This window comes from Dipodomys merriami, unplaced genomic scaffold, assembly GCF_024711535.1.
Source record: "Dipodomys merriami isolate MVZ:Mamm:240054 unplaced genomic scaffold, mDipMer1.0.p SCAF_609, whole genome shotgun sequence".
Classification (NCBI taxonomy): Eukaryota; Metazoa; Chordata; class Mammalia; order Rodentia; family Heteromyidae; genus Dipodomys; species Dipodomys merriami.
The window spans coordinates 54237-66457 of record NW_027206190.1 but is presented as its reverse complement, the minus strand read 5'-3'; the positions used below and the strand labels follow the sequence as shown (position 1 = coordinate 66457).

The 12221-nt window shown below is 33.4% G+C and overlaps 1 pseudogene; it reads right to left on the bottom strand.

Annotated features, from left to right (window-relative positions):
• Positions 1-11752: 11752 nt before the first annotated feature.
• LOC138814760 (U6 spliceosomal RNA) lies at positions 11753-11852 on the bottom strand (annotated as a pseudogene).
• Positions 11853-12221: the final 369 nt, after the last annotated feature.

Below are 12221 nucleotides of genomic sequence, written 5' to 3'. Positions count from 1 at the left end.
GAAAGAATGACATTCCCCCATTTGTTAGGAAATGGAAAGGTTTGGAAAAAATTATATTAAGTGAAGTAAGCCAGGCCCAAAGAAGCATAGGTCCCATGGTTTTCCTTATTTGCAATATCTAGTATAGGTATGAGTCAAGCGGAAAAGGTCAGATAATGTGATGTTCGGAAAATGAACCCTTAAATATGTATTTTAATGTTTTCATTTCTTTCATGCATGTGTTTCTAACACATTTATAGGATTATTTCTTTGTTGCTTTGTATGTCCCTCCCCCACAGTGTAACCCCCGCTTTCACTATATTTGATGTCAGTATAACATGTGGAGGAGATGGGGACAAACAAGTCGTTTAAGGATTCAGGTGGACCTGTTGCAACAATGAGAAGTACAAAATGTCATGTCAAAACCAACTTTACAATGTCGGTGGGGGGGGGAGGGGGTATAATTGGTGGGGGGAGGGGGGGAGGCTGGGAAGGGAGGTGAAGGGTAAACAAAGGAGGAGGCTACAATGCTTGGTAAGAAATGTATGCATTATCCTGCCCATGTAATTGTAGCCCCTCTGTACAGTATGTTCTCAAATAAAATAAAATTAAATTAAAAAAAAAGAATAGTATGAGAAACAAAGTTATGAATAGGAAAGCAGAAACAAAAGAAATAAGCTTATTGATACAGACAAAGCTTCCCAATGTGAAATATGGCACAAATTGTAATATTAAGGTTTTCCTTCCTTTGCAGTAGAAGTAAATGGTATTTGTACTTGAAGAAACTGAAGTATAAAACTGTATGCAGTAAATAATGATATTATTTTATGTTTCCAAATTTTAACTTGTTTTCCTACAAAGATATAGCATAGTGTAGCTATGGAAAATCAATAAATATTGCCTTTTTATATAGGATTACATAGCCTTGCAAATGTCTAAAATTGATCTACACTAAAATCATTGTCATTGATATCCTTCTGAATATTCCAATGTTTATACTTTCAGCTGACCTTCCACAATACTCACACCCCAAATATAATTTTACTTCATGCAATCTTAGCAACATAAGCATATGGCTCAAATTTTCTTTACCTTTATCTGCTGTCATTAATGTAGTATAACTAATACAATTAAGTACATACCCTGAGAGAAAGTAGATTCTGCCTTGTAAATACATGCTTGCAGGCACACACACATACACACACATATTTAGCACTCTAACTCAGGTTAGGTTCCTGACATTGGGTATCAGACAATGATCAAATAATCAAACTTTCCTGCCCAGTCATAAAATACATTCATAATACCACACATACAAAGCCACCAGATCATTCAAAATAATGAGAATATTTAACAGAACGACCCAGCTCCTGAACCATCTACTCCCTGATTTCATATCATATTTAAAAATCGTTTTGTTTCCCTAATTAGCAGACAAAAATATGCTATCATATAAAATGTAGGAAAATTACTTGTATCATCAAAGGCTTCTATTTCCTTCTTGCAGGCTGTTTCTGGCATTTTTCCCTAATGTCTAATATCAAGTTAGAAAGGACATGCCATATTCCTTAATTCATTTTCCCTCAAGTTTATGATATGGAGTTGATTCTGATATTTTGCTTATTCTGAAGTAAATTTTCTCAACAACTTGAATTATTGTTAATGTTATTCCGAAGCCATTTGAAATATCAAAAAGATCTGGAACTGCACCTTGGCAATGAATGACAGTAATGGTTGTGGGGAGCTAAAGGACTTGAATTATCTAGAGTGCCTTAAAAGTGGCACTGTTATTTATGGACTGATCACTTAGTAAGCTTCTAAAGTGTGGTCTTATTATTTAATCTAGGAAGATAAAAGTATGCTTTTCATCACATTCTTGCCTGCAATCCACTAGAAATACTTCTCTTGTACAGTTTATGCCTGGTGCTACTGTAGTGAAACTTACCAACAACTGCACAGCTATGTTAGCTGCTTTAGATTTGGAAATTTTCTTCTAGTAGCCCTAGTGATTTGAGGCCAGATTCATGTGATAGTAACATAATACACAATTGCAAAACACCACAATATAAAAAGATTATTTCAAAATGAAGTTCAACTTTTTTCTTTGTTGTGTTATTTTTTCTTATTGATTGTCATTTAAGGAGCTGGGGGCTATTTATTTCTCATTATTTTTGATGTTTATTGCAGCATTATTTATTACAGCTAAGATCTGGAACCAACCCAGATGTCCCTCAGTAGATGAATGGATCAAGAAAATGTGGTATTTATACACAATGGAATTCTATGCCTCCATCAGAAAGAATGACATTGCCCCATTTGTTAGGAAATGGAAAGGCTTAGAAAAATTTATAAATTTCTTATTCTTTGAAATCTAGACGCTCAATTTAACAAATTAACATTTAGTTATTTATTTAGTTATTAAACCTGAACCTGCACTGTGAAAAATAGTTTTCATTTTTTATGCAAAAATATACACTCGAAAGTTTAAATGACAGAATCTTTGCATAAATTGAAATACACTAAATTCAAAAGCAACAAAGGGATCGTAATCAAATATCTCATGTAAGGTAAGAGCAATAGGCTCTGTCAGGGTGAAAGAAGCAAGATTTTTGTTAAATTAAATATTATCTACTTCGGTCACATGATTTTATCTTCTTTTAAACCTAAACATTTTTGACATAAAATATAGATCATACAGTTTTTGAGAATATAAAAATCTTAGTTATTGTGCATGTATTTTCTGAGGTTTGATTACCAAGGCATTTCAGAGAAACACTGAATTTCATATATTTTATGTAAACAGTGATTTTTAGAAATTGAATCAATCTCCATATGTGATGAAGCAAGATGTTCAATGACTTAAGCAATTATTCCTACAGACTTGAACATAACTTAATTTTGAATGGTTGAAATTCATATTGTACTTACTCTATAGAATAATTAAGAAATAAATGATAGTGATAGTATTTATTTTTCCTTCAACTAGAAAGAAAGAACTTCAGTATAGATTCCAAAAACTTGAATGGAATGTCATAAAATTATGAAAAATTCAAGTCATTATGAGTTAGATGAAATAGTCATTACTGAATGTCACAAAATGAAATCTTTTGAAGCTTCCTTATCTGTTAAATAAAATGTATTTGCACTCAAAATATCTCTCGAGTAATGGTATAATCAAACCACCTTCATGCCAAATAGCTTCTCTGAGTAATTCAAATAAATATTTAGAAGCAGAAGTTATGGAAATGTATAGAACTATTTACCCACCTGAAATTATAAAGGATTGAGATTAATTAGCTTTCACTGTTGCCCTTTCAAAGGCAAACTGTTTGAAAGGTGAACCCTTTCAAGTGGGCATAGTGGTAGAGATTTGGTCACTGAGAACTTGTGACCAAAGTGGATTTTAAGATCAAAGTCCTTTCCTCCTCTTCCTTCTTTTTTTCTCTGTCTCCTTCCCCTTCTCCTTTTCCTTCTCTCTCTCCAAGTTCTCCTCCTCCTCTTTCTCCCTCTCCCCCTCCTATTCTTCTTCTTCTTTACTTCCTTTCTTCCATACTCCATCACATGTTCCTTACATGGGGTACTGTGCCACCAGCAATCCAAACCAATGAGGAACAGAAACATAAACTGAAATGTATAAAATAAGAAGCCAAGCTTAATATTTCCCCTTTTTAAGTTAATTTCATAAAATATTTGGTCATAATAAAAGGAGACTGTCACAGCATGCTCTCATTTATTATAAGGGATAAAATTTACTGGTAAAACAATCTGACCAATATCGCCCTAATGAAATGATTGATTTAATTAATATTATACTGGGACAAATCTAGTTTAAAATATCAGATATACTTCAATAAAAGGCGAAAAAATCGCCTCGAGTGTTTCCTATGAATAGACAGCAGAATTCAATCTGTTATTCAAGGAAATTGACCTGCAATTGGCAGCATTGTCCATTTCATAAATGATGTAAGAAGACTATGGAACAAATTTCAATGCAAACTGCCTGATATAAAATTTATTTTGTCCCCTGTATAGTATGTATGTCTGGTTCCCAAAATGACTTGTATTTCATATTTTTAATTAACTTTAAGTAGTTGAGTGGGAGTTGCTGTTTGACCAAGCAGTTTATGAATAGTGTTTAGTGAGTTTTTTTTTTCTTTTTTCTCTCCTGCGGTTTGAACTCTGGGTCTGGGAGCTGTCCCTGAGCTCCTTTGGATGAATGCTAGAAGTCTATCACTTGAGGCACAGCAGCACTTTCAGATTTTTCTGAGATTTAATTGGAGATAAGAATCTCACATACTTTCCTGCCTGGGCTGGCTTCAAAACTCAATCCTCAGCCTCTTGATTAGTTAGGGTTACAGGTGTGAGCCACTAGTGCCCGGCTTAATACAATGCACTTTTTTTTTTCTTGGCTAGTACTGGGGCTTGAACTCTGGGCCTTGGCAATGCCCTTGAGCTTCTTTTCCTAATGCTAGTAGTCTACGACTTGTGTCATAGTGCCAATTCTAGCTTATTTTGTTTATGTAGTACTGAGGAATCAAACCCAAGGCTCCTCACATGCAAGGCAAGCAGTCTTCCACTAAGCCACATTCCATGGCCAATACAATGCATCTTGATGATCATTATTCCTCATCCTTCTCAACCTTATCTCATCCCTCAATTTACATAATTTTGTAGAATATTCAGACTCGCAATGGCATCTATAGTCACTCAGAGTATATATCACAGATCATATTTTATGGATAGTCTTATTCATCAACATACTTGTTACGCATTATAGAATTCTGTGATTTTAAATTCTAAATTATCACTCAGATCCACCTACTACTATTCTAAAATTTTTCCTAAGGTTAATGCAAATGCAATCTGTAATTCTTCAATAAAATACACTGATTCTTAGAATATTAAAGAGTTCTAATAAGAACATCACCTTCACATTTTATCATCACTACCCTCTCAAAATACTCCAGTATTTATTAGTAGTCACTTCTGTCATCATTTCAACCAACCCTCCCCTTGAGCAGCTATTATTTCATATTCTACCTCTACAGATGTGCCAATTTATAAAAGCTCATATAATTAGAAAACGTTGACTATTTTATCCATTTCTCCCATGTAATATTACTGTTTCCAAATTTTTCTCATGATAGAACATATTGCTTTGTATACATGTGTATAAGGGTATAACATCCTAAATGAGCATTTCAATATTTTATTATATGTTATTTAAAAAGGTTTTTCTATGTATATTTTTGTACATGTGTCTCATTGGACATGTGTTGAAATCTATTTTGCATATAAAATTATGATTCAAAATTATGGATCATAGAAGCCACTCTATGTGTAATATCTTAAAGATTGCCAGTATGTTTAACAAACTGACCCTATCATTTTAAGTGTCAAGCACCGTTGTGCAAGGATTCCAATTTCTACATAATTGTTGTACAGGGCTATCTTATTGTTTCTATTTCCACTAATCCCTATATGTATGCAATGTCTAGGTATGTTATGATATTTCCATATGTTCTTTGGTTGTTGTTATATTCCTACAGTGATATGTATTTGGATTTTTTTGATAACTTATTCAGGATCGTTAAAATTTTTCATTGGTATTAATATGCTCTTAATATATTTCTGATTCAAATCTCTTTAAATAAATATATAGGTATGAACACTATGTGTATTTATATACAAATACCTCTCTCTCTCTCTCTATATATATATATATATATAAGAATATACAGATGTTTACATACATGCATATAGACATATATGTATATTATTATTTTAATTGTCTGTAAATTATAAAAAATGATTCTAGTGGAAAACGCATTTAGTTCCCATTCTGCTTGCCAGAAATTCAGAATCTGGGTTGCTGTTTTTTCCTTTATCTTCTAATTAGGAATCTTTATATCTTTCTGATGGTTCTTACCTAATCATGTATCTTTTGAACTACACCTGGGACTTTTAAGTACCCATTTGAGTATATTTCCCTCATCTGATAATTATTCAAATTTATGTTCCTTGGGTAATAAAGGCGATTATTTATTTTTGTTCTTCCTTATCTCAATCACAAAGTCTGGATAATGATTTTTGATATTGTATACAGTGCTCTAGAGTGATTAAACACATCTACAGAAAAAGATAACCTCACAATACATGGATAATGTTTATTTATAAAAAATTGTAATAATTTCATACAGGAAATGTCTATTTCTTTAGTTCTTGTTTAGGATTTGTTAAATTCTAGTGTGCTATAGTCAATTATCATAACGGTATACAAGGATGGTAAGAAACAAACATCTTAATATCATATTCTAATATTAGCTTATTTCTGCCTGTGTTATATGTATGAGGCCATATTTGAGTTTTGCCTTAATTTCACATGCTATATTCTCCCAGTATATAAGTTGAAAGAAGACCCCCTCTGGAAATATGCTATTTTTATAGCTTAGGAAAAACAAGTCAGCTGTTAGACACAGACAATGAGATAGAAATCTTCCCCTAGAAATAGTCTTTCACCATTTCTGATTCACTTTTGTAAGCTGAAGTAAGTCACATGACCCATCATGACATTGCAGAGTAGAGGTAAATCACACCTACAGGAAGCTGGTGCAAGACATGGAGTAATATGCCAAGATATGCAACACGAGATAAAGAGGGGAAAAAAGAGAACTACAATATGATCTATCATACTTGCCATCACAGTCTCTGCAGGAAGGAAGCTATTTTGTACCTTTGTTTCTAAAAATACTTCAAATCATGTCTTTATGCTAGGATGTAGGAAGTAGAAAACAGTTTGATACTGAGATAGCATAAAATCTCAAACAAAGCTGGAGTAATCATTTCAATATTAACTTTTGTTCTCCCAGTAAAGAAACCATTTTGTAGACAATACTTTATATTTTCTTACCAAGTATCTTTTTTTCCAGAAATGGATTTTGCTAATATATGTGACTATCCACCAGAATAAATGTCTTCATTTATCTTTATCTTGTGCAGACAGCAAGTCAATTGAATGTAATTGGGAGTTCATCAATAGCACTTTTTAAAACTGTAAAAAATATGGACAGGGATCCAATATGCATATTTTTCCACCATCACCTATCACACCCTCCTATTTCCTCCCTAGGAAACACATCCAATCAATAAAAAGTCTTAGATATTTGGCTCTTGACCTTGAAAGTGGAAGCAGCATATTATGGATGTTGGAGATCACAGTTAATAGTGTTTTCCATAATATTGTCACATGCAACAGCCCTATGAGTCCTGCAGGTCTTAACACTACTTCCTTAGTAATGTGATAGGAATGTCAGCCTTACTGGTTTAGTATTGTTTTCCACTTCCTTTTCTACCACCTCCCCTAAATTATAATACATATTAACAGAATGAAAAAGTGCCATCTTAAGAAAGTCCCATTGCAAAAGATGTTATGTCGAAAAACGAACTTTACAACTTTGGTGACGGTGTGGGAGGATCGCTCGTCAAGGATGGTAAGGGGAAACAAAGGAGGCGGCAACAATGCTTGAAAAGAAATGTACTCATTACCTTGCTCATGTAATTGTAACCCATCTGTACTATATTTTCACACACACACACAAACTTATGAATATAAAAAAGAAAGTCATTTAGGGCTCTTGGAATTTGGCTTCATGGAATAGTTATTGCTTAGCATGGTAAAACCCTGGGTTCAATTCCTCCATACCACATAAAGAGAAAAGGTAACACTGGAAGTGGTGCTTTGCTTCAAGTAGTAGAGTGCTTGTATTGATGTAAAATAAAAAAAAGAAGCTCAGGAACAGTTCCCTGGCCCTGAGTTCAAGCCCCAGGATGGGCAAAAGAGTCATTTAGTGATTAAATGCGAAATAAAGAACCCATATTTGGAATATATAATTGTTCCTTCCAAATGATATCTAACAATAGTCCTTAATTCATGTACTTTACCTATATTAGAATACTGTGTTGAACAAAAAATGTTTTCATAATAGGTCATAGTAATTAATGCCAGTAGAGTGCTTAGATATCAGGTGAAGATTAATCCTGGAAATTCAAAGATTCCAGGCTTTTGAGTGGTAAATGCTAATCACAATAAGAAGGGTAGTATATATGTGAGATTTGGAAAACTTTTTGGTAAATCAGGGCACCAAAAAGGCAGAGGTTAATTAATAGTTTTGACAGAGGAGAAGGAATAACTCCTGATTGAAGGAATAAATGATAGTAATAACTAAGTTACACCACAAACTGTCCTAGGGAAGCATTTATTGTTATTGAAGAACTAGTTATCAACTAGGCTTATTCCTCAGTGCCTTTAGCATTCTAATCACTTAGACTAGTTCTTAATCTTTGTGTGATAAGTTGTATATTCTTCTATGCTGTTCTTTTACACCTTATCTCCTTTGCTTTCTAAAAATCTATGTCTTTCTCTATTTCTCTATGAACAATTTCTGATACTAAATTCACAAAAGCAGACAGCAGAGGATGCTAAGGTAAGAGTCCCATACCTCATGAGTCATTAATGTCACAACATGGAAAAGGAGGACATATTTATTGCTATCTCAATTTTTCTAAAAAGCTGCAATGTCACATCATTTGATTCAAATTTCCATTCTTTGTCTACATAGTGTCATTTAGTACACATAAATGCAAATATGAACCAGGTGCTGGTGGTTCATTCCTATAATACTAGCTACTCAGAAGGTTGAGACCAGAGGATTGTGGTTCAAAGCAAGCCTGGTTAGGAAAATCCATGAGACATTTATCTTCAGTTAGACACCAGAAACCCAGAAGTGGTGTTGTAGCTAGTGGAAGAGCACTAAATTTGAGCTGAAGAGCTGAGGGACAGTGTCCAGGATCAGAGTTCAAGCCCCACGACCAACAGAAAATGTGTAAATATGACTTTGTTTCCCCCAAAGGAACAACACAGTCAATAATAATCGTCACAAGCACAGAAAATAATTCCAAAATGATTCAATGTACCTACTTTTGCTGAGTTAAGTTATGGCTTCTTTTCTGGACATATTCTCTTCTCTATGATTATCTAATGCACATACTTAGATAGCAATTTAAAACTGAGAATATAGAAGCAAAGTGTACAGTAATGATATTGTCCTATCAGAAATTCAAGTTAGTAATGAAAATTTCTTCTTAAGACCATACACAAAAAATACCACGATATAGTGTAATAGAACTCACTATTGAACATATAGCTTTAAGAGCTTTCTAATTGATCCATTATTTATTGGTACCAACATTAGAAAAAAATGTATAAGTCAGTAATAAAATAGAAGTCCTTTGCATGACTACTTAAATTCCTTGTTTTTTTAAAGACACGGTTTTCATCTTAAAAAATAGGGCTGTCTATTGTCTTCATGTGATTTTGATTATTGAAAGTGCTTAATGAGAAATCAAAATGCATTATATTCCTTTGTTATTAATTCTCACTTTTTCTTCTTGGAGAATATAATGATCAAAGCAATAGTTCAGAATCAGCAAGCAATAGGTCAGAATAATGCTTCCAGTGCAAGTGGATCACCAGTAAGTAATCCTAAATACCATTTTCCACAAAGTTTTGTGACAGATACAATCGGCCTGCATTCTCTAGCTGCTTTCCTAGACTGGGCCTATTCCTTCATTGTACAGGAAAAGTGTGATTCAACTGATTTAAGTCAGATATGTTACTAGAAGTCTCAAGGATTTAGATTTTTGTCTGTATATTGGTAAATCTATGTCTCTTTATGTAGGCTCCCAAAAATGTATTTACTAATTTCAAGTAAATACATGAATTCTCTTTCCATCTTTTAAAAAAAAATAAAATTCTGCTTGCTCTATAAATTGATCAGAGGCATGGATTTGTAGCTAGGTAGGTCCTTGCACATCTCTCTGTTCCTCTCTCTCTTACATGGTTCTCATAGATAATATGATTGCTCCATAATTATCCTAATATATTTTGCTTTTGTATTTTTGGTTTCATCATTTCACTTTCTGCTCTGCCATTTCCCAAATCATTTATGTAGAAGGCATTATTTCATATTTTCTCATTCCTAGAATAAGCTGCACATGAAGACACCACTGGTCCTCATTTTCAGTCTGTACCATTGAATACGGAGGAATATCTTTCCTCTTGTCTCCATCAACTCCCTACTCTAGCTAGAATAATTTAGAATAGTAAAAATGGAAAAAGATAAAATAAATCATGGTGAAAAACGATGCAGAAAATTCACCGGATATTTCGGAGCAGTTCAACCAACATGAACTGTTAGGGAAATACATGGACACCTCATTTTCACTGGCACTCAAAGACTCTGGTTAGGCAATTCTGATAAAGAGGAGAAACAAGATGAAAAAATGAGAAATGGTATCAATTGCAATAGAAAATAGAGAAGGATCCAACAAATTTCTTTTTTGTGCTGCCGAAAATAATCGGCTTACTACAGTGTGGAGACTGCTTTCCAAAAGGGCCACTCATGTGAATACAAGCGATGACGATGAATATACACCTCTTCATCAGGAAGTCTACAGTGGACACTTAGACATTGTCCTTGAGTTGGTGGCTCAAGCGGAACACACAATAACTGTAGATGGATGGACACATCTGCACAGTGCATATAAGTGGAATAATAACAGAGTGGCTTCTTTCTTACTTCATCATGATGCAGATTCCAATGCCCAACCTAAAGGCCTCTTGACCCCCTTGAATCTTGCTGCTGGAAATTAAGATAGCAAAAATTCATTTGATCTCCTTCTGTTGAAACATTACATAAAACCATGTCTGAAGAACAATTTGGAAGAAACTGCATTTGATATTGCTAAAAAGATATGTATCACTACCTCTTTGAAGTTGTGTAAGACTGTACAAATTGTTCTACTAAGTCCCAATGATTCAATTACTTTTCTTAAATTTCAAAAATGCCATTCCATCCTTTGTGTCCATACAAAACATTTTCACAATCCAAATAACAGCAATAACTTATTGTAAAATTCATGGATTCTGTGGAATTCTTTCAAGTGAATTGCCTGCATTTCATGTCAAAATGTATTCAAGAGTTTTTGTATACATCTATAATGATTTCTTCAGAGTTTGTGACTTTTTAATCAGAAATAATTTTAACTTATCTATTGAAATTTATACAGAAACTAAAGATATTTCTCGTGCTTGTTTGAAAAAGTATATTTTAAAATATTCTATAGTCTATTTTTATAGTGTCCATAATGTATTTTATTCTCTCATAGATATAATACTTTGAATTCTATGCTACTTTATAATATACAGCTTCATTAATGTGTCCTTTCAGATTTCATTCCATATAGAAATAGTTTAAGATTCTTTTGTTTCCTAGGTCCTTATAGTATTATATTTCTTTGGGATAGAACGAAAATGTTGTCTAATTTCAAAAGTTTTATAAAGGTTATGCTATGTAAAGTCCTTTCTTTTTTTTGGTGGGGGGGTCCGGTCGTGGGCCTGAACTCTGGGCTTGGGCACTGTCCCTCAGCGCTTAAGCTCAAGGCTAGTGCTGTACCACTTGAGCCACAATGCCAATTCCGGCTTTTCTCTTTTTGCTTATGTGGTGCTGAGGAATCGAACTCAGGGCCTCAGGCATGCAAGGCAAGCGCTCTACAAATGAGCCACCTTCCCAGCCCCATATAAGGGCCTTTCTAAGGTCACGATTTAATACACTGATGTCAAACTAACTTTTAATTATATGAGTTACATATATTTTTACACTTGTAATTTTGTAATCAATTTTAAATGTTTTTCATTTCTTGCATCTGAAGAATGAAAAATTTGGAATACTTCACAAATTTTCATATGATCTTTGTGCAAGTGCCATGTTAATATCTGTATTGTTGTAATTTGGGTATACATGCTGCTAAAGCATGTAGTATCCTCTAAATTAAATAGTTAATGTTGCAATCTTTATACAGGCTTATATCCTTGGGTGCCTATTTGATACAAGGAAACATTATTGTTTCTAACAGTGCTATTGATTTTATTTCCCTGAAATTCTGTGAATAGTGGAAAAATTATATTGTTCAGTCTAATGCTCACATTTGCAATTTTTTGTCAATTACTATTTTAAATATTTTCCATTTTGGATTTGATTGTACTTTCAAGTATTTATAACTAGGTCCAAAGGTGATGGCTGTTTCAAGTAGTAATTTATCCAAATGAGTTAGTTCTGTGGAGTTATTTGATTCAAAGTAAGCCTTGCTTAAGAGCTACTTCTAAACTTCTGCAGTTGAAATTT